This window comes from Crinia signifera, chromosome 3 (assembly GCF_055691185.1).
Source record: "Crinia signifera chromosome 3, ASM5569118v1, whole genome shotgun sequence".
Lineage (NCBI taxonomy): Eukaryota > Metazoa > Chordata > Amphibia > Anura > Myobatrachidae > Crinia > Crinia signifera.
In genome coordinates, this window is record NC_139219.1 from 25,514,991 (window position 1) to 25,533,861 (window position 18,871).

General features: G+C 48.0%; 1 protein-coding gene across 3 annotated transcripts in view; it reads right to left on the minus strand.

The window, feature by feature from the left end:
• ALK (ALK receptor tyrosine kinase) overlaps positions 1-18,871 on the minus strand; it is a 601,111-nt gene that overhangs the window by 109,587 nt on the left and 472,653 nt on the right. The gene's annotated exons all lie outside the window — the stretch shown is intronic.

Genomic DNA, 18,871 nt, shown 5'->3' on the forward strand with positions numbered 1-18,871 from the left:
ACATAATGTTGATATTATCCATAGTGGTGAATTCAGGCTTCTTTGCGGCAGTTTCCCCCCCCCCCCCCCCAGGATTTTACCTGAATATTCAGGTTTCTTTACAACATGATGATTTGCGGTAATTTGGTGTCGATCGGAGGGTCAATAGTGTCTGGGTCGACATAGAAAGGTGGACTTTTGACAAGCTCGACAGGAAAAAGGTTACCACATGAAAAGGGTCATATGAGTTTTTCACATTTTTGTTGTCAATGTCGGCACCTGTCAACATGTACCACCAATTAGTGTAAGGCGTAACCTTGCATGGTTCACTACGCTCACATTACCGTTCCCATTAATCGTCCCAGTGGATCACAAAGCATGAAAAGTCCTGAAAAATTTATGAAAATCCATGTCAACCTTTTCATGTGTTGACCATTGATACGGTGACATTTTGACATTTTGAATCAATGCCGACAAGGTGTCAACCTTTTTGTCAATGCCAAGCTATCACCCAGATACTGCAGTTATTATCACTAGGTTCTATTCTGCCTTATGACTGAAATAGAGCATTTCCAACTACAGTATGTAAGTAATGGCTGCATTCCCTCTCCTCCCCTGCTCATTTGAATTAGACTATTTAGCATATGTAAATTGAAAGCTGTTGATATCACTTCTGTGGCTCTATCAGTAAGGTGTCTACCTCCAGCGAGACAGGTCTCAGATTCTAATCCGGGGTATGACTGCTAAGCAATGTATTTGTTATAAAAAAAAATAGGTACTCTCTTTACCTAGCACGGCGCCCACGATTTTGATCGTGGGCATCGCAGGTAAAAAAATCGCGGGCATCGCGGCCATTGAATGCACTAAAAATCGGGTGCGACGCGACCGACGCGATGCCCGCGATTTCCCATAGGGAACAATGTTAAATTTCTCAATTGACCCGATTTTACTGTTCAATGCCTCAATTGACACGATTTTTCCATAGGAAACAATGTTAAATGGCCCACAGAGGCCAAATAGCCACCCTGAAGTGTGAAATGGCCCCCACAATAGTTAACTCCACCCCACGATCAACGTCAACCCGAAGCGTGGCAAGCGCAGCGAGCCCGCGAGGGGCGGCGGTACGCGTCCTACGACCTTTTCATATCCCCACTATCCACGTCGGCGTGGAGTTGAGAATAGAATAGTGTGGCGAGCGCAGCGAGCCACCGAGCCCGAAGCGTGGCGAGGGGACGCGGATACCTTCACAGGTAAACGCGTCCCTTCGCGGGCTTCACAGGTATCCTCGTCCCCTCGCGGGGCTCGCTGCACTCGCCACGCTTCGGGCTCGGTGGCTCGCTGCGCTCGCCACACTATTCTATTCTCAACTCCACACCGACGTGGATAGTGGGGGTATGAAAAGGTCGTAGGACGCGTACCGCCGCCCCTCGCGGGCTCGCAGCGCTCGCCACGCTTCGGGTTCACGTTGATCGTGGGGTGGCGTTAACAATTGTGGGGGCCATTTCACACTTCAGGGTGGCTATTTGGCCTCTGTGGGCCATTTAACATTGTTCCCTATGGAAAAATCGTGTCAATTGAGGCATTGAACAGTAAAATCGGGTCAGTTGAGAAATTTAACATTGGTCCTTATGGGAAATCACGGGCATCGCGTCGGTCGCGTCGCACCCGATTTTTTAGTGCATTCAATGCCCGCGATGACCGCGATGGGCGCCGTGCTAGGTAAAGAGTACCAAAATATATATATATATATATATGGATAGCAGTTGTGAATTGGCGCCCTTTCACAGACCTTTAGTGATTAGGTCTCTATTAGCCTTTGATAACCTTCGAATCAAATGAAAGTAAAGTCCAAAAGTAAAGTCCAAAATTTCTCAATATTTATTTAAAAAGTCTCTGAGACCACACAGTAGTGGTAAATGTTCATATAAAAGTGCTTTTTCATTTCAGATAAGCAAACAGACGTTCCCAACGCGTTTCGTCCCTGCAAGGGACTTCATCAGGGGTTTGCGAACTTTATAGTTTCCACGTTTGTTGTAGATGGGGTGATTCCCCAACCAGAAATGGATTTTTACAGGTTCTGGGATGCACTCTTAAAAACAACTTTTTCTCCGCAAGTGGAAGAATCTGTAACGCGGACTCTCGATTTTTTACTGCCTATGCCGGAATGCGTTTGGACAGATAGCTTTATGGGCTTAAAAGGTCTTGGGAAATTCCTCCCGTAAAAGTTTCTCCAATGCGGAATCAATGGCCCTTAAAGAGGTGTTTTCATTGTGTAGCATCTATCAGTGTGAGCCTTTCTGGGAGTGGTTTTGACTGTCTGAGGTGAACTCTCAATTAGAAGCCAACCTTAAATAAGTTGCCCTCTAGCCCTTCTGATCCCCGTGATCACCACTGTTCAGGGTGCCACTGGCCGGAAGCGGAAGTGATCTCTAACAGGAAGTGGTCACTGGATACTCTGTGCTGTTGGAGACAAGAGATGATGAGTCAGATGAATCTGGTATAACGCTCTAAGACAGTCAAAACCACTCCCAGAAAGGCTGGAAAATTTACGTGTTTGACACACACTGATAGATGCTACACAATGAAAACACCTCTTTAAGGGCCATTGATTCCGCATTGGAGAAACTTTTACGGGAGGAATTTCCCAAGACCTTTTAAGCCCATAAAGCTATCTGTCCAAACGCATTCCGGCATAGGCAGTAAAAAATCGAGAGTCCGCGTTACAGATTCTTCCACTTGCGGAGAAAAAGTTGTTTTTAAGAGTGCATCCCAGAACCTGTAAAAATCCATTTCTGGTTGGGGAATCACCCCATCTACAACAAACGTGGAAACTATAAAGTTCGCAAACCCCTGATGAAGTCCCTTGCAGGGACGAAACGCGTTGGGAAACGTCTGTTTGCTTATCTGAAATGAAAAAGCACTTTTATATGAACATTTACCACTACTGTGTGGTCTCAGAGACTTTTTAAATAAATATTGAGAAATTTTGGACTTTACTTTTGGACTTTACTTTCATTTGATTCGAAGGTTATCAAAGGCTAATAGAGACATAATCACTAAAGGTCTGTGAAAGGGCGCCAATTCACAACTGCTATCCACATTCCTCTTTTCCCCATCCAACAGGGGTTCTTGTGAGTACGGCAGCCCAGTTACAATAATTAACTAATTGGTGGCGCGAAACAAGAGTCTGTCTCCCATATATATATATATATATATATATATAAATATATACACACAAGCACATACAGTATATTTATATAAGGTGGTTTGTCTGTGTGTGTAGGGGCACCAATACAATATTCCTCTGGGCAACTGCAACAACAAACTTACGCCACTGGAATAGATATTACATATATTATACATGACAGGATAAGTGGTACTGCACAGAATTAAATACACAGACATATTTAGAGATATGGTATATCCTTATGTTACAGTAATATGCTGGTATTATACAAATAATAAAGACGATGCCTATCTCCTATAATCCATCAGCCTGTTGTGGATTATACAGTTGAAGAGGGTGGGTAGCGAAAAGTTGGTTTTGCGTGAAGCCTCTCTCCTCAAGCATGTGGCTAACAACGTTTCCCTCCCCATGCATTTCTCATCAAGCATGTGGCTACCAACGTTTCGCTCCCAATGCATGTCTCCTTAAACATGTGGCTACAGTACCAACGTTCCTCTCCTCATGCCTGTCTCCTCAAACATGTCACTACCAATTGGTTAAAAATAGGAGCGCTCAGTGTTTTAATGACTAAATCAAATATGAGTGAACACCTGTAAAAAAGGGGGGACTTTCCCCAGGTAACCCGCTGGGGACTCCGCCACTCCAAAGGAGTGTAAACATTGGATTTAACAAAAAAAAATTCCCCCTTTTTTACAGGTGTTCACTCATATTTGATTTAGTAATTAAAAAACTGAGCGCTCCTATTTTCAACCAATTAACTTCACCTCTACTGGAGCAGCCACAAACAAAAGAGCACAGTTCATCCCAATTATGTGGCTACCAATGTTTCCCTCCACATACCTGTCTCCTCAAACATGTGGCTACCAACATTTCAGTTCTCATGCCTCTCTCCTCAAACATGTGGCTACCAACGTTTCGCTCCCCATCTCTGTTCTACAGATACCAAGGGTGGGTGGTGGGTCACTTAGCTGTGCGAGACATTAAGTGGTTTCTCCAGCAAGGCTTCTGGATGTCCTGCACAACCAGGAAAGTATGGAGCCCACCATAGACAATGTGGTTTTAGTAAATAAAAGTTATATTTACAGTACCTTTGTTAAGAGTGTAAGTTTTTGTAATTTCCTGTAATGGGCATATCTAATGGAGTCAATCCGGGTTATTACCTGTGAGTGTGTAATCCTCGGAACTGTGCATAAAAAGATCCATTTTTAAAATTGAAATGAATTAATGCATAAAATTACCCAGGCAAAAATGTGATTAACTTGATCCATCTAATCTGGCTCACATCACTGCTACATCTCATTCCGCGTGGCTTTGGGGAACTCTTAATCGCCAGAGATTTAATTAGATGGACACTTCAATGTTTTGTTTTACCGCATGCCAACTCCAAATTAATGGACCATGTAAAAAACAACAACACACTTTTACCCTACAAAGAAATGTAAAAGAAAACATTAACTTGACGAAGGAAAAAAAAATATGCTGAAAAAATGAGATATCCAACCAACACTGGGTCACGTTCGTTTCGCTTATTGCTCTGGAGCCGTAGATGTTATTTACAGTATGTATAAAGTGTTATGAAACAGAAGGTCACTGCAAGACTTAACTTGATACATTACATACGTACGGTAGTATGCTGGCATCTTCACACATTGCAACTCACATGCTCATTAGACAATTACCAGGGAAACTAATCAGATGTTTTCCCCAATGTGAAATGTAAATATTTCAAGGACTGACTGGTTAACAAGCATGAGTGTAAGAAATGGGGAGGAAGGGGCAACTGGCTATGGCTTGGGCCAATAAGCATGGCCTTCATCTACTGCTACATCATACTTGCCTACTTTTGAAAAACTAGTTTCAGGGAGATTATAGTTGGTAGTAGAATTTTGCACAGTGCGGCATTGAAGGGGCGTGCCAAATTCCACCTGAGGGGCGTGTCTAGCTCCATATATGGGTGTGTCTATGCTTAAATGCTTGTTGCAAGATATTTATAGATAACATTATTAATTATATATTTTGGGAAAAGCATTGCTGCCTGCAATATTGGATTTATTTGTTTGCAACTATTTGATATTTATTTTCTTCTAACTCGGCATAAGATATATGATAATAAATGTAATGCTATGCAATAAATTACAAATGCAATTTAACCATACTGTACATGCCTACTTTTTAAAAAGTATGTCAGGGGGATGGTAAAGGTGGCACCTAGAAGCGTGGACATGTACTGCTACATCTGAGAGGCGCGTCATAAAGTGACTTACAGCCACATGTAGATGAGCCCCAAAGCAGTTAGTAAGATCTACTGTACTTGTTAAAGAAAAGACACTGATATGTGTCAGGGCTCATTCATGTATTTTGTGCTTTATAACCAATGCAGGGGAATTGCACTGATGATTCCATTTAATGTATACATCTCTGATTTTCCGCCCCAAAAAATGTAACAACTGCATAATAAGGTGAAATTAGGGAGATTGCTAGACTCTTCAGGGAGAGAGGGAGATTACTACTATTTCAGGGAGTCTCCTGCAGAATGCGGGAGGGTAGGCAACTATATGCTACATGATACAATAATTCTAGAGTGGAGGCCTCTGGAACTGGGTGGAGCGGCCACTTCTAGTGATTCAGAGCCGCGTGGCTAAAAGCTCGGCCTCCAGATGAATTATGGGAGATTCTAGGTGCTGCTAATAGTTCTTCATCTACAGATAGCGTTATGTGAGCAAGGCAGTATAGAATCAGAAGTTGCATCAGGTCATACTTGCCTACCCTCCCAGAGTGGCCAGGAGTGTCCCGCACATTGGGTCCCCCTCCTGGTGCCCGAGAAGGTGGGCAAGTCTCCCGCATCACCGCCACAGCCCAGTTTCACAGGTCCATGGGAAGGGGACGGGGCTAAAATGATGCGAATCGTGACATTTCAAGCCATTTTAGCCGCTGCCCAATCCACGGACCCACGAATGAACTCGGCTGACTGTCATGGGGGCGGGGCTTGATGATGTCAGCTTGATGATGTCAGCTTCGCACCGTCCCTGGAACGTAGTCTGGACCCATCCTCCTTTCAATCCTCTCCGGGCTTCTCCTGGATAGGAGTTATAAAGTAGGCAAGTATGCGTCAGGTAAATTGGGCGCTGGTCATGTAGGGCTGTAAAAGTCAGTAAAGGTGCCCATGCACGCTGCGATCATTGCATGCGTTTTGGTCCCAATCGCATTGCACATAAATCACGTGATTTGCATGCGATGCGATGCAATTGAGACCTACAGATGAATCGCCATCCGCCGCCAGTCAACGGAAGGGGGCATGTCGGCGGTGGCGGACGCCGGTCCCCTGCATCTCCCCACAGCCCCCTTTGATGTTGAGGTCCTTAGCTATGCACTGTTTCTAATCTAATATATATTTATACATTATTTGCAGTTGCCTTGTTCCCTACATATTGTGAGGTAGCTACACTCTGCTGAAGAGTATCAAACCAATGGTTGTCTAAAGGTGCCCATACACTAGTAAGATTTATCTTCAGATCTGGCTGGTTGGAATAAACACATGGTTATGGATGAGTGACAGTTTGTCAGTTTTCCAGCATTTCCAAGCAAATGGTCAACTGTCATTTGCTCTCATCCATAACCATGTTTTTGTTCCAACCAGACAGATCTGAAGATAAATCTGCATGTGTATGGCCACCTTAAAGGATTCAAGTTCTGTTTAGAAATAGTTTATCTGAGTTTATTTTGAAATACAAACAAAAAAAGGTGGATTCACCCCATTGACTTTTACTGTTGCGCAGGTTGTAAATGTTCCTTCGATCCGCACAGAACGAATATAATTATACTGAACTGCGAGTCCAGAGGGCAGTACTTCTCGGAGCGAGGAGAGATAGTACAGAACAATACGTTTAATGTTTACCAGTCTCTCCGATGATGTAAATGATTCCATCTATCTGCAATTACCATTGATTCCTTTGTGCCTGATCTCTCTCTAAATCCAAAAAAAGTATTCTGTATCGCTGCCAGCCCACAGCGCTTAATGAACAATGCAATAACACTCTTTCAATATTCATGTATCTTTATCATCTGCTTGAGCCAATTTTCTAATTATTAGCAACGCAGTATCCAAGAGAACATGTCCCTTGTTAACATCAAGATATAATTAGAGCACAAAAATATGTACTAACTTGGTTCTCTACAATAAGTGCTGGTATTAAGCAATATTTAACAATTAACGTGGGCAGTGAATTGAAACAGAAGTATAAAATTACAATAATAAATTTTTAATAGCGAATAATGTGTTGTCTTTCGGGTCACTGGAGAGCTGCGTAGGAAAACTTCGGAACAAACTTTTGAAGGCGGACAGTTATCACACATTCTGTCTGTTATCTCATTATTATTATTATTTTTTTATCAGTTTAAAATGTGATTGGGAAATATTGTGGCTCTAAAGTAGTTACAGGGTGGAGTTTTTGTGCTGAAACTTTGCTACCCTCTGACAGATACAGTATTACTAGGTGATTCATCGCGCCCTACGGGCGCTCTTCACACCGTCGTAAGGGGCTGCGCCCCCTTAATTTGTCAACATTTGCATATGAGAAAGATGGTTAGAATTGTATGAAAGATGCCTGTATTGCAACTTGAGTTATAGGTGAAATGTGTTAAATAGAGAGCATATGATGTGGAAGGGGGTGTGTATTGTTTTGTTTAATTAAAAAGCGGTTACAGAGTAAGATGTACATTGATAGTGTGGATGGTACAGTGACATTTGTGGGTGTGGGGGGGGGGGCTGTGTGTGCATGTTGTTTAGGTGTGTGTGTGCAATAGTACAGTAGGGTGTTTCTGAGTCAGCGGCTCCCCACTGGCAGAGGTCACGACACAGGAAAACAGGAGGCTGGGTAGTGATAGGGGTGTGTGGGCATAAGGGGGACTAAAGAGGAGGGTGGGAGATACTGTGCAGCTTCTGCCAGTGGGTGAGGGTCCAGCGTGGCAGTACAGGATGGTGGCCCTTAGTCAGTGTCTCCTCCTACTGGGTGGGAGTTCGGGTGCATGAGAGCAGGAGGCTGGGCTATGAGGCATGATAGGGGCATGTGGGCAAAACAGCGTCAGCGACTCCCCAGTGGTGGAAGTTACGGTTCAGGAGAGCAGGAAGCTGGGTAGTGATAGGGGTGTGTGAGTATATGGGGGACTAAAGAGGGGCTTAGGGGTGCCGTGAATTGCGGGAGGGGCGCGGGGGTGCCGTGAATCAAGGGAGGGGGGGCGCAGGTGTCGGCGAATCGCGGGAGAGGGTCCGCAAAGCGTGGGAGGGGGCGTGAATTGCGCGAGGGGGGGTTGCGAATCGCGGGAGGGGGGTGCGCGGGGGGTCCGTGAATTGCGGGAGGGGGGGGCACGGGGCGTGATGAATCACCTAGTTGGTTATATATTCTTGTAGAAGGATGGTAGGATGTTGCTGTCATTCAGAATGCATTTACATAAACAGTAATAGTAGCAGTAAAAGGTCTGACTTAAAACACCTACAGTAAAACAGAACAGGTGTTATATATTATACAAAGAATTGGTTGATGATGTGTAGGTTGACGTGCACATAGTTCATAGTTGTCACTGGAAAAAAATTGTGGCACTTCATCGGTGTCCATGTCGACACATGAGAATGAATATGAAAACATTCCAAAAAAGAAAAATAAATCTTAAAAAACTCATGTCAACCTTTTCCATTGTCGACCATAGCCGTGCCAGTGTTTTGCATGTGCCATTTAATCCTGGGGTTGCCGTGAACCACGCGCGGGGGTGGGGGGGGAGGGAGGGGGTGAGGGGTGTCCGCTAATCACGGGAGGAGGGGTCGTGGGTGGATACCGTGAATTGCGGGGGGGGGGGTGTGGGTGCCGCGAATTGTGGGAGGGGGGGCGCGGGGGGTTGCAATGAATCGCGGGAGGGTGGGTCGTGGGGGCGGGTGGTGGCCGCAATGACAGGAGGGGGGGTCAGGGGTGGGGAATCGCGGTAGGGGGGTCGTGGGGGGCACCGTGAACCGGGGGAGGGGGGGCCGGCGCGAATCGTGGGAGGGGGGTCGCGGGGTGCCGCGAATCGCAGGAGGGGGGTGTGTCACGGGGTGGGGCCGCGAATCGCGGGAGTCACCGGGGGTGCCGCGAATTGCGGGGGGTGTGCTGCAAATCGCGGGAGGGGGGTCGCGGGGGGTGCCGCGAATCGCCACAAGAAAAAATCAACACAGAAAGTTCAACACATGTAAATGTTGACATAAGTGTCCATGTCGACACATGAGAATGATTATGTAAACATTAAAAAAAAGAAAAATAAATCTTCAAAAACTCATGTCAACCTTTTTCATTGTCGACCATAGCTGTGCCAGTGTTTTGCATGTGCCATTTAATCCTGGGGTTGCCGTGAATCGCGCGCGGGGGTGGGGGGGGGAGGGAGGAGGTGATGGGTGTCCGCGAATCACGGGAGGAGGGGTCATGGGTGGATGCCGTGAATTGCGGGAGGGGGGGTCGCGGGGGGGGTGTGGGTGCCTTGAATTGTGGGAGGAGGGGGGCGCGGGGGGTTGCAGTGAATCGCGGGAGGGTGGGTCACTGGGGCGGGGGGTTGCCGCAATGACAGGAGGGGGGGTCAGGGGTGGGGAATCGCGGTAGGGGGGGTCGTGGGGGGCACCATGAACCGCGGGAGGGGGGCCCGGGGGGTTGGCGCGAATTGTGGGAGGGGGGGGGGTCGCGGGGTGCCGCGAATCGCAGGAGGGGGGGTGTCACGGGGTGGGGCCGCGAATCGCGGGAGTCACCGGGGGTGCCGCGAATTGCGGGGGTGTGTGCTGCAAATCGCGGAAGGGGGGTCGCGGGGGGTGCCGCGAATCGCCACAAGAAAAAATCAACACAGAAAGGTCAACACATGTAAATGTTGACATAAGTGTGGCACTTCATTGGTGTCCATTTCGACACATGAGAATGAATATGAAAACATTGAAAAAGTGAAAAATAAATCTTGTCAACCTTTTTCATTGTCGACCATAGCCATGTCAGTGTTTTGCATGTGCCATTTAATCGTGGGTGGATGCCGTGAATTGCGGGAGGGGGGGTCGCGGGGGGGGTGTGGGTGCCTTGAATTGTGGGAGGAGGGGGGCGCAGGGGGTTGCAGTGAATCGCGGGAGGGTGGGTCACTGGGGCGGGGGGTTGCCGCAATGACAGGAGGGGGGGTCAGGGGTGGGGAATCGCGGTAGGGGGGGTCGTGGGGGGCACCATGAACCGCGGGAGGGGGGCCCGGGGGGTTGGCGCGAATTGTGGGAGGGGGGGTCGCGGGGTGCCGCGAATCGCAGGAGGGGGGGTGTCACGGGGTGGGGCCGCGAATCGCGGGAGTCACCGGGGGTGCCGCGAATTGCGGGGGGGGGGGTGTGCTGCAAATCGCGGAAGGGGGGTCGCGCGGGGTGCCGCGAATCGCCACAAGAAAAAATCAACACAGAAAGGTCAACACATGTAAATGTTGACATAAGTGTGGCACTTCATTGGTGTCCATTTCGACACATGAGAATGAATATGAAAACATTGAAAAAGTGAAAAATAAATCTTGTCAACCTTTTTCATTGTCGACCATAGCCATGTCAGTGTTTTGCATGTGCCATTTAATCGTGGGGATGCCGTGAATGGGGGGGGGGGAGGGAGGGAGGTGCATACCTCCCAACATGACCCTCTCCAGGAGGGACACATTGCTCTGTTTCTGGACTTTCTTCTTAATTTATGGATTACCATCACCTGTGCTTAAACACCTTTCTTATCAATTACCCTGTTTAAAACAGGTGATGACAATCATAAATTAAGATGGAAGTCCACAACCCAGCGTTACAGCTCCAGACACACTTTGAGTGACAGATGTAGCCAAATATATAAGAGATGTACATCAGCCACAGCAGGCCAACAGGCAGTCCCAGTGTTTATAGACTGTGGCGCTATCTGTGCGGAGTTTTTATGTTCTCCCCGTACTTGCGTGGGTTTCCTCCGGGTACTCTGGTTTCCTCCCACATTCCAAAAATATACTGGTAGGTTATTTGGCCCCTAACAAAAATTAATCCTAGAATAAATGAGTGTACACATGTGGTAGGGAATATAGATTGTAAGCTTCACTGGGGCAGGGACTGATGTGAATGTTCAAAAATTCTCTGTACAGCGCTGCGGAATATGTGTGCGCTATATAAGAAACTGTTAATAAATAAATAATAAAGAAGTCTTGTTTTTTGGTGTTTTGAAAGGAGCACCGCATTATAGGGCAGAGTGTAGCACCGCATTATAGGGCAGAGTGTAGCACCGCATTATAGGGCAGAGTGCAGCAGCGCATTATAGGGCAGAGTGTAGCAGCACATTATAGGGCAGAGTGTAGCAGCACATTATAGGACAGAGTGCAGCAGCGCATTATAGGGCAGAGTGTAGCAGCGCATTATAGGGCAGAGTGTAGCAGCGCATTATAGGGCAGAGTGTAGCAGCGCATTTGTAACGATCAGATCAGGTGATCGATCAAATTAACGTATGCCTCCTGTTATGATTATCTGTGCAATCAATGTATGTCTGATATGTTTGGTAAAATCATGCCGCCTGTGATTATTATGTGGGAGATCAGAACATGTCATGTATTATGTGTGTGGACTATTGGTGACCCAGGGAGTGTAGCCATCTGTGGACTCCTCTGGAGTTAGGATGTAAGATAAGATCTGAGACCCCTCATAAACCAGATTGGGGGGGAGAGCAATAGTGTCCAGCCAACCGGCCAAAGTGGCTCTGGCCCTGCACTAAATGACCTCTTATCACTTGAGGAATGTATAAAATCTACTTCAAAGCAGGGAGAAATGCTTTATGGGAAAGATCCTATATCTGGAGACCTTCACTAGGCTCAGCAAGGGAATGGTTAAAAATCCCAAGGGTGGGAGGGATGAGGGAGTCTGCAAGGTATAACAAGACCCTTCTCCCTATAGTCAGTGTCACTACCTGGGGGTCTAGCAAAACAGGCTGTAGGCGACGAGAGATTTCTTGTGGAGGATCCCCCCACGTCAGGATCTGTATTTAAGTGTAAGATAGGTTCTGTCTTTTTTCCCTTTTTATTTTTGAAATTGCATTTAAAACTCGTGTGTACTTTTAAAATCACTGTAAAATCTTGTAACTATTTTTGTCTAAAGCTCTGTAGTATTTCTAGGAATAAATAATACATATTCTCAGTCCTGGTTCTGTGTTCTTAAGACTCATTAGCCTCATAAGAGAAAGGCTGGAAAACGTTACCATTGTTATCTTGTATTGTGTGGTCAGGGGCGAGCCAAGCCGCCCCTTGCGCAGTTTCAGGCGCTAAAATCAGGTTTTGGCTGGTGGCAGTGTACCTCAAGGAAAGGACCCGAGTGTCCTGAGTGAACCCCAGTCACGGCCGGCGCTGCTCAGATTGACGTATCGGAGCAGGCGACCGGTGGGTCCGTGACATTTGGCGGCAAGCGGTGGGGTGGAGAATTCATTTGTGGGTAGAATTTTGTGAGAAATACCCACATCACCAGAATCAGAACTCAGAGCTTTACTATAGTTTTAAAAGTCACACAGTGAGTGCAATTTCTGTTCCCCTTCCTTCTCTTGTTTTCTTTCCTATCATTTTATTTGACAAGTGTGAGACTCCGGATGGCTGATTACCAGCAGATGAGGAGAGATGACCTGGCGGTCGTGTGTGTGCAGAGGAATATCCCTTGGTCTGGCCAGAGTAGAAAACGTATGATTCAGGCACTAGTGGATGCCGATCGGACTCTAGCTGCTGGAGGAAACCAGTCCATGGACAATCCTACCCCAGGGGCTCAGTCAGCACTGGACAGTACAAACGATTCCGCGCCAGGGTCAAACACTTCTGCTGGACCCAGCAAGTCTACACTGCAGAGCGACCTTCTAGCTGCTAGCAGGCAATTGAAGGATGTGAACCCCGTATTCGCTTTGCAGCTGGTGCAGTTCTGCCAAGGCATTGTCGACAGAGAGGCTGCGGAGTGCAAAGCCAGACGAGAGGCTGAGGAGCGCAAAGCCGTACGAGAGGCTGCAGAGCGTCATGCCGAGCGTGAGTACCAGTTGGAACTGGTGAGGCTCAGGGGGCTGATCGCTGTTGGTGAACCAGTGGAGGATGATACAGGGCATCATGATGGCGAACCTTTACGTGAGACTTTATCTGCCGTGGCTACTGAGTTAGCAGGAGATGGGCTTCGTACTGAACTTTTACTGTCTGCGGAAGTAAATAATGTGTTGGATCATGGTGTGGACTCTGTTATCAATCATGGGGAGCCTAACAAGGGACAGAGGTCCCAAATGACCGCTGACGCGAATTTCACCGGACCGCGTCATGCACAGTTCCCTGTCTTGGAAGCAGACAGAGGAAGCCAAGTGAGTGTCAGCTTGGTTGTGAGTAATGAGCTGGCCCTGGACACTACAGCCGATGCTCAGAGAGCTGACATCTCTGCTAGCACCAGGGAGACTGTAGGATGTGTGGCAGTCAGGGAGACTGCAGAGTACCAATCCCCTACAGCACCAGAAGAGCCCAGTGGGTATATTGACCCAGTGGAGGATGATGATGTGTTTACCCTACTGAGCACAGAGGAACTAACGGAAGAATGCCAGCTGCAAGGTATCTCCTGCCACAACCATACTCGTGGGGAGATGATCATGCAGCTCATCCAGGCCAGTTATGATGAGTGCAATGCCTTCAGCCAGTATCGTGCAGCATTTCGTTTCTGGGGTCCATCCGCGTCTCCTTGGGTGCTGCTGAGAGAACTGGGACAATGTTACAAATTTGCGCAGCAGGAGGTCGATGCTTGGAGAAAGCTGGATACCCCATTTTGGGGGGATCAGTGCCGCCGGATAGGTGTGGAGTGGCGTCGCCTAGAACAGCTGTTGCTACCAGCTCTGGAAGCAGAGTTCCAGTTTAAACGGTTGGGAGAAGCAGAATCTGAGGATGTCAGCAGCTTGCTCTCACCAGGGGTGCCCCACCAGGGCAAGGTGCCTCTGCCTACTACAGCAGTCATGGAACCTGTTCCAGAGACCTCACATCACAAGGCCCAGTTTAAACTGCTGGAAGATGTGAGCAGCATGTTCCCTCCCGTTGCTCCAGATTTGTTGCCGGAAGCAGCTGGCTGCATAGTGAAAGTATGCAGGGGAGAGACTATGTCGGAAATAGGAATGGGACTTTCTGACTGTATGCACACAAGTATGTGTGGGACTACTGATGTGGGACTTTTATTAACTCCACACATATCTGTCACTAACCCTTCTGAACCATATGATGCATCTCAGGTAGTATGTAACCATGCTGAACATTGCAATGTTGTTATTTTGTGTGAAGCCCCTGGGATGATCTGTGATAGCGCCGTACCTTCGGTAGAGGTGGAGGGTGAGTTAGAGACAGGTATAGTGGGTAATCCTTGCCAGTTTGTGGGGTTAAATGAATGCCCTAATCTGGTTGGGAATGAGACACCCTCACTCACCAATGGTAGGAGTGCTGCTGGTGATGTCATTCAGGTTGCTGTGCTAGACGTTAACCCTGTTCCTCCAGTGATGTCTGGTTGTGACATGGTGCCCGGGGACGCTAACTGCACAAATGGGACCGATCTGAGTTGGTTGCAGGCAGCGCATGTACCTGCCAATAAGTTACTGGTGACAACATGCTCAGATAACCCCATTCCTGCTCAGAGACAATGGGATCCAGATATAGCGTTTTTGCCACGGTGCAATTGTAAGCCAGCAGGATGGGCCCCATGTGTTGTGGAAGATGCACAGGCTAATTTGCAGGTATTGCAGGATGTCTCCCCAGGTTATGATAGTGATGTTGCTGTTGATAATGTGATGTCTTGCGCTACTGTGGGAACTGTGGTACCAGGTATAATAAGTGACCCGGTGGGTCCTGTGTGCACTGTAGAACTGTCAGATAGGGAGGGAGTGTCCCTTACTGCAGCTTTCCCCCCAAACCCCCCTCCTTACTGTAGCCACACAAGAATAGATACAGGAACACAGCAGGGGTTTCCTCCAGACACTGAGAATCCTCCAGAGAGTGCATTTTTCCAGCGTCACTGGATAACGGATGCCTCTCCTGAGAACCTCAGTGGCACCACCCCAGGCACAGAACCTGCGGGTCTGGGAGGGAAGGTCAGGCTCAGGAAGGTGTCCTGGACTGCCATGGAAAGCTCGGCTTTCCACGCAGAACTGAGAATCAACCCTGCACAGGCTGCCCCATACCTGGGAATAGGGAAAGATACCCCTGGGTACAGTGAAAGGGTTGTTTTAGGAATAGAGCCAGTGGCTAGTAGGGAAGCTGCTGTGTGTAACCAGAAGGGTGGTAGGGCCCGTGAAGCACAGGTAAACTCAGCTATATTAACCTCAGGAAAGCTGAGCTGGGATGTTCCCAAGACAGGGGACAAGGACCTGCTGGTATTCCCCCTTGCAGAAATGTGCCCCCCTTCACAATTCACACACACAGACACAGAGGGCGAATCTCCTCACAAAAGGATGAGGTGTGAGGTGTTGAGTGAGTGGACCTTCCCCCCAGTGAAGGGGAGGGGGGGTCAGTCAGCTCAGGAGAGGTGCTGGGAAGACATTTTTAAGTCTGTATATAGTACTGGGAGAATGCCCCACACCTGTGGTATAGTTAGACGTGCCGAGTTACGAGTCCCAGGGGGATGGCCGTTTGGGGTGTGGCGGAATGGTCTGGTACTGATCTCAGTGAGTAAGGCCAAACTGCCAGCTGCAGGGGAGAATCCGTGTCCAGGAGTCCGACGCACAGCTGTGGTGGGCTGTGTCATTGCCAGCCGGGATGGGCACAGCTCCCACTATATCAGTGTGCTCACAGACTATGGGTTCGAGGACACCTGTGTGCTTTTAGTTTGCCATCTCCTGCGAGAGGGACAGGGACTATGCCCATTGCCCACCCTAGACGTCAAGTATAAGAAAGTGTTTGTACAAATTCAGCAGAATCAGTGGCAGTCTGTCTCAGCACAGAGACCACTGCTACCCATCCAGGTGATTTAGTTAATAGCGCACTGATGAGACGGTGACGTGGGTCACCGCCTCTGTGCGCCATTTTAAAAGGGGGAGGTGTAACGATCAGATCAGGTGATCGATCAAATTAACGTATGCCTCCTGTTATGATTATCTGTGCAATCAATGTATGTCTGATATGTTTGGTAAAATCATGCCGCCTGTGATTATTATGTGGGAGATCAGAACATGTCATGTATTATGTGTGTGGACTATTGGTGACCCAGGGAGTGTAGCCATCTGTGGACTCCTCTGGAGTTAGGATGTAAGATAAGATCTGAGACCCCTCATAAACCAGATTGGGGGGGAGAGCAATAGTGTCCAGCCAACCGGCCAAAGTGGCTCTGGCCCTGCACTAAATGACCTCTTATCACTTGAGGAATGTATAAAATCTACTTCAAAGCAGGGAGAAATGCTTTATGGGAAAGATCCTATATCTGGAGACCTTCACTAGGCTCAGCAAGGGAATGGTTAAAAATCCCAAGGGTGGGAGGGATGAGGGAGTCTGCAAGGTATAACAAGACCCTTCTCCCTATAGTCAGTGTCACTACCTGGGGGTCTAGCAAAACAGGCTGTAGGCGACGAGAGATTTCTTGTGGAGGATCCCCCCACGTCAGGATCTGTATTTAAGTGTAAGATAGGTTCTGTCTTTTTTCCCTTTTTATTTTTGAAATTGCATTTAAAACTCGTGTGTACTTTTAAAATCACTGTAAAATCTTGTAACTATTTTTGTCTAAAGCTCTGTAGTATTTCTAGGAATAAATAATACATATTCTCAGTCCTGGTTCTGTGTTCTTAAGACTCATTAGCCTCATAAGAGAAAGGCTGGAAAACGTTACCATTGTTATCTTGTATTGTGTGGTCAGGGGCGAGCCAAGCCGCCCCTTGCGCAGTTTCAGGCGCTAAAATCAGGTTTTGGCTGGTGGCAGTGTACCTCAAGGAAAGGACCCGAGTGTCCTGAGTGAACCCCAGTCACGGCCGGCGCTGCTCAGATTGACGTATCGGAGCAGGCGACCGGTGGGTCCGTGACATATAGGGCAGAGTGTAGCAGCGCATTATAGGGCAGAGTGTAGCAGCGCATTATAGGGCAGAGTGTAGCAGCGCATTATAGGACAGAGTGTAGCAGCGCATTTTAGGACAGAGTGTAGCAGCGCATTATGGGTCAGAGTGTAGCAGCGCATTATAGGACAGAGTGTAGCAGCGCATTTTAGGACAGAGTGTAGCAGCGCATTATGGGTCAGAGTGTAGCAGCGCATTATAGGACAGAGTGTAGCAGCGCATTATGGGTCAGAGTGTAGCAGCGCATTATAGGACAGAGTGCAGCAGCGCATTATAGGACAGAGTGTAGCAGCGCATTATAGGACAGAGTGTAGCATAGCATTATAGGACAGAGCGTAGCAGCGCATTAGAGGGCAGAGCGTAGCAGCGCATTATGGGTCAGAGTGTAGCAGCGCATTATAGGGCAGAGCGTAGCAGCGCATTATAGGGCAGAGTGTAGCAGCGCATTATGGGTCAGAGTGTAGCAGCGCATTATAGGGCAGAGCGTAGCAGCGCATTATATGGCAGAGTGTAGCAGCGCATTATAGGACAGAGTGTAGCAGCGCATTATAGGGCAGAGTGTAGCAGCGCATTATAGGGCAGAGCGTAGCAGCGCATTATAGGACAGAGCGTAGCAGCGCATTAGAGGGCAGAGCGTAGCAGCGCATTATGGGTCAGAGTGTAGCAGCGCATTATAGGGCAGAGTGTAGCAGCGCATTATAGGGCAGAGCGTAGCAGCGCATTATATGGCAGAGTGTAGCAGCGCATTATAGGACAGAGTGTAGCAGCGCATTATAGGGCAGAGTGTAGCAGCGCATTATAGGGCAGAGCGTAGCAGCGCATTATAGGGCAGAGTGTAGCAGCGCATTATAGGACAGAGTGTAGCAGCGCATTATAGGACAGAGTGTAGCAGCGCATTATAGGGCAGAGTGTAGCAGCACATTATAGGGCAGAGTGTAGCAGCGCATTATGGGTCAGAGTGTAGCAGCGCATTATAGGGCAGAGTGTAACAGCGCATTATAGGGCAGAGTGTAGCAGCAAATTTTAGGGCAGGGTGTAGCAGCGCATTATAGGGCAGAGTGTAACAGCGCATTATAGGACAGAGTGTAGCAGCGCATTATAGGGCAGAGTGTAGCAGCGCATTATAGGACAGAGTGTAGCAGCGCATTATAGGGCAGAGTGTAGCAGCGCATTATAGGACAGAGTGTAGCAGCGCATTATAGGACAGAGTGTAGCAGCGCATTATAGGGCAGAGTGTAGCAGCGCATTATAGGGCAGAGTGTAGCTGCGCATTATAGGGCAGAGTGTAGCAGCTCATTATAGGGCAGAGTGTAGCAGCGCATTATAGAGCAGAGTGTAGCAGCGCATTATAGGGCAGAGTGTAGCTGCGCATTATAGGGCAGAGTGTAGCTGCGCATTATAGGACAGAGTGTAGCAGCACATTATAGGGCAGAGTGTAGCAGCGCATTATAGGGCAGAGTGTAGCAGCGCATTATAGGACAGAGTGTAGCAGCGCATTAGAGGGCAGAGTGTAGCAGCGCATTATAGGGCAGAGTGTAGCAGCGCATTATAGGGCAGAGTGTAGCAGCGCATTATAGGGCAGAGTGTAGCAGCGCATTATAGGGCAGAGTGTAGCAGCGCATTATAGGGCAGAGTGTAGCAG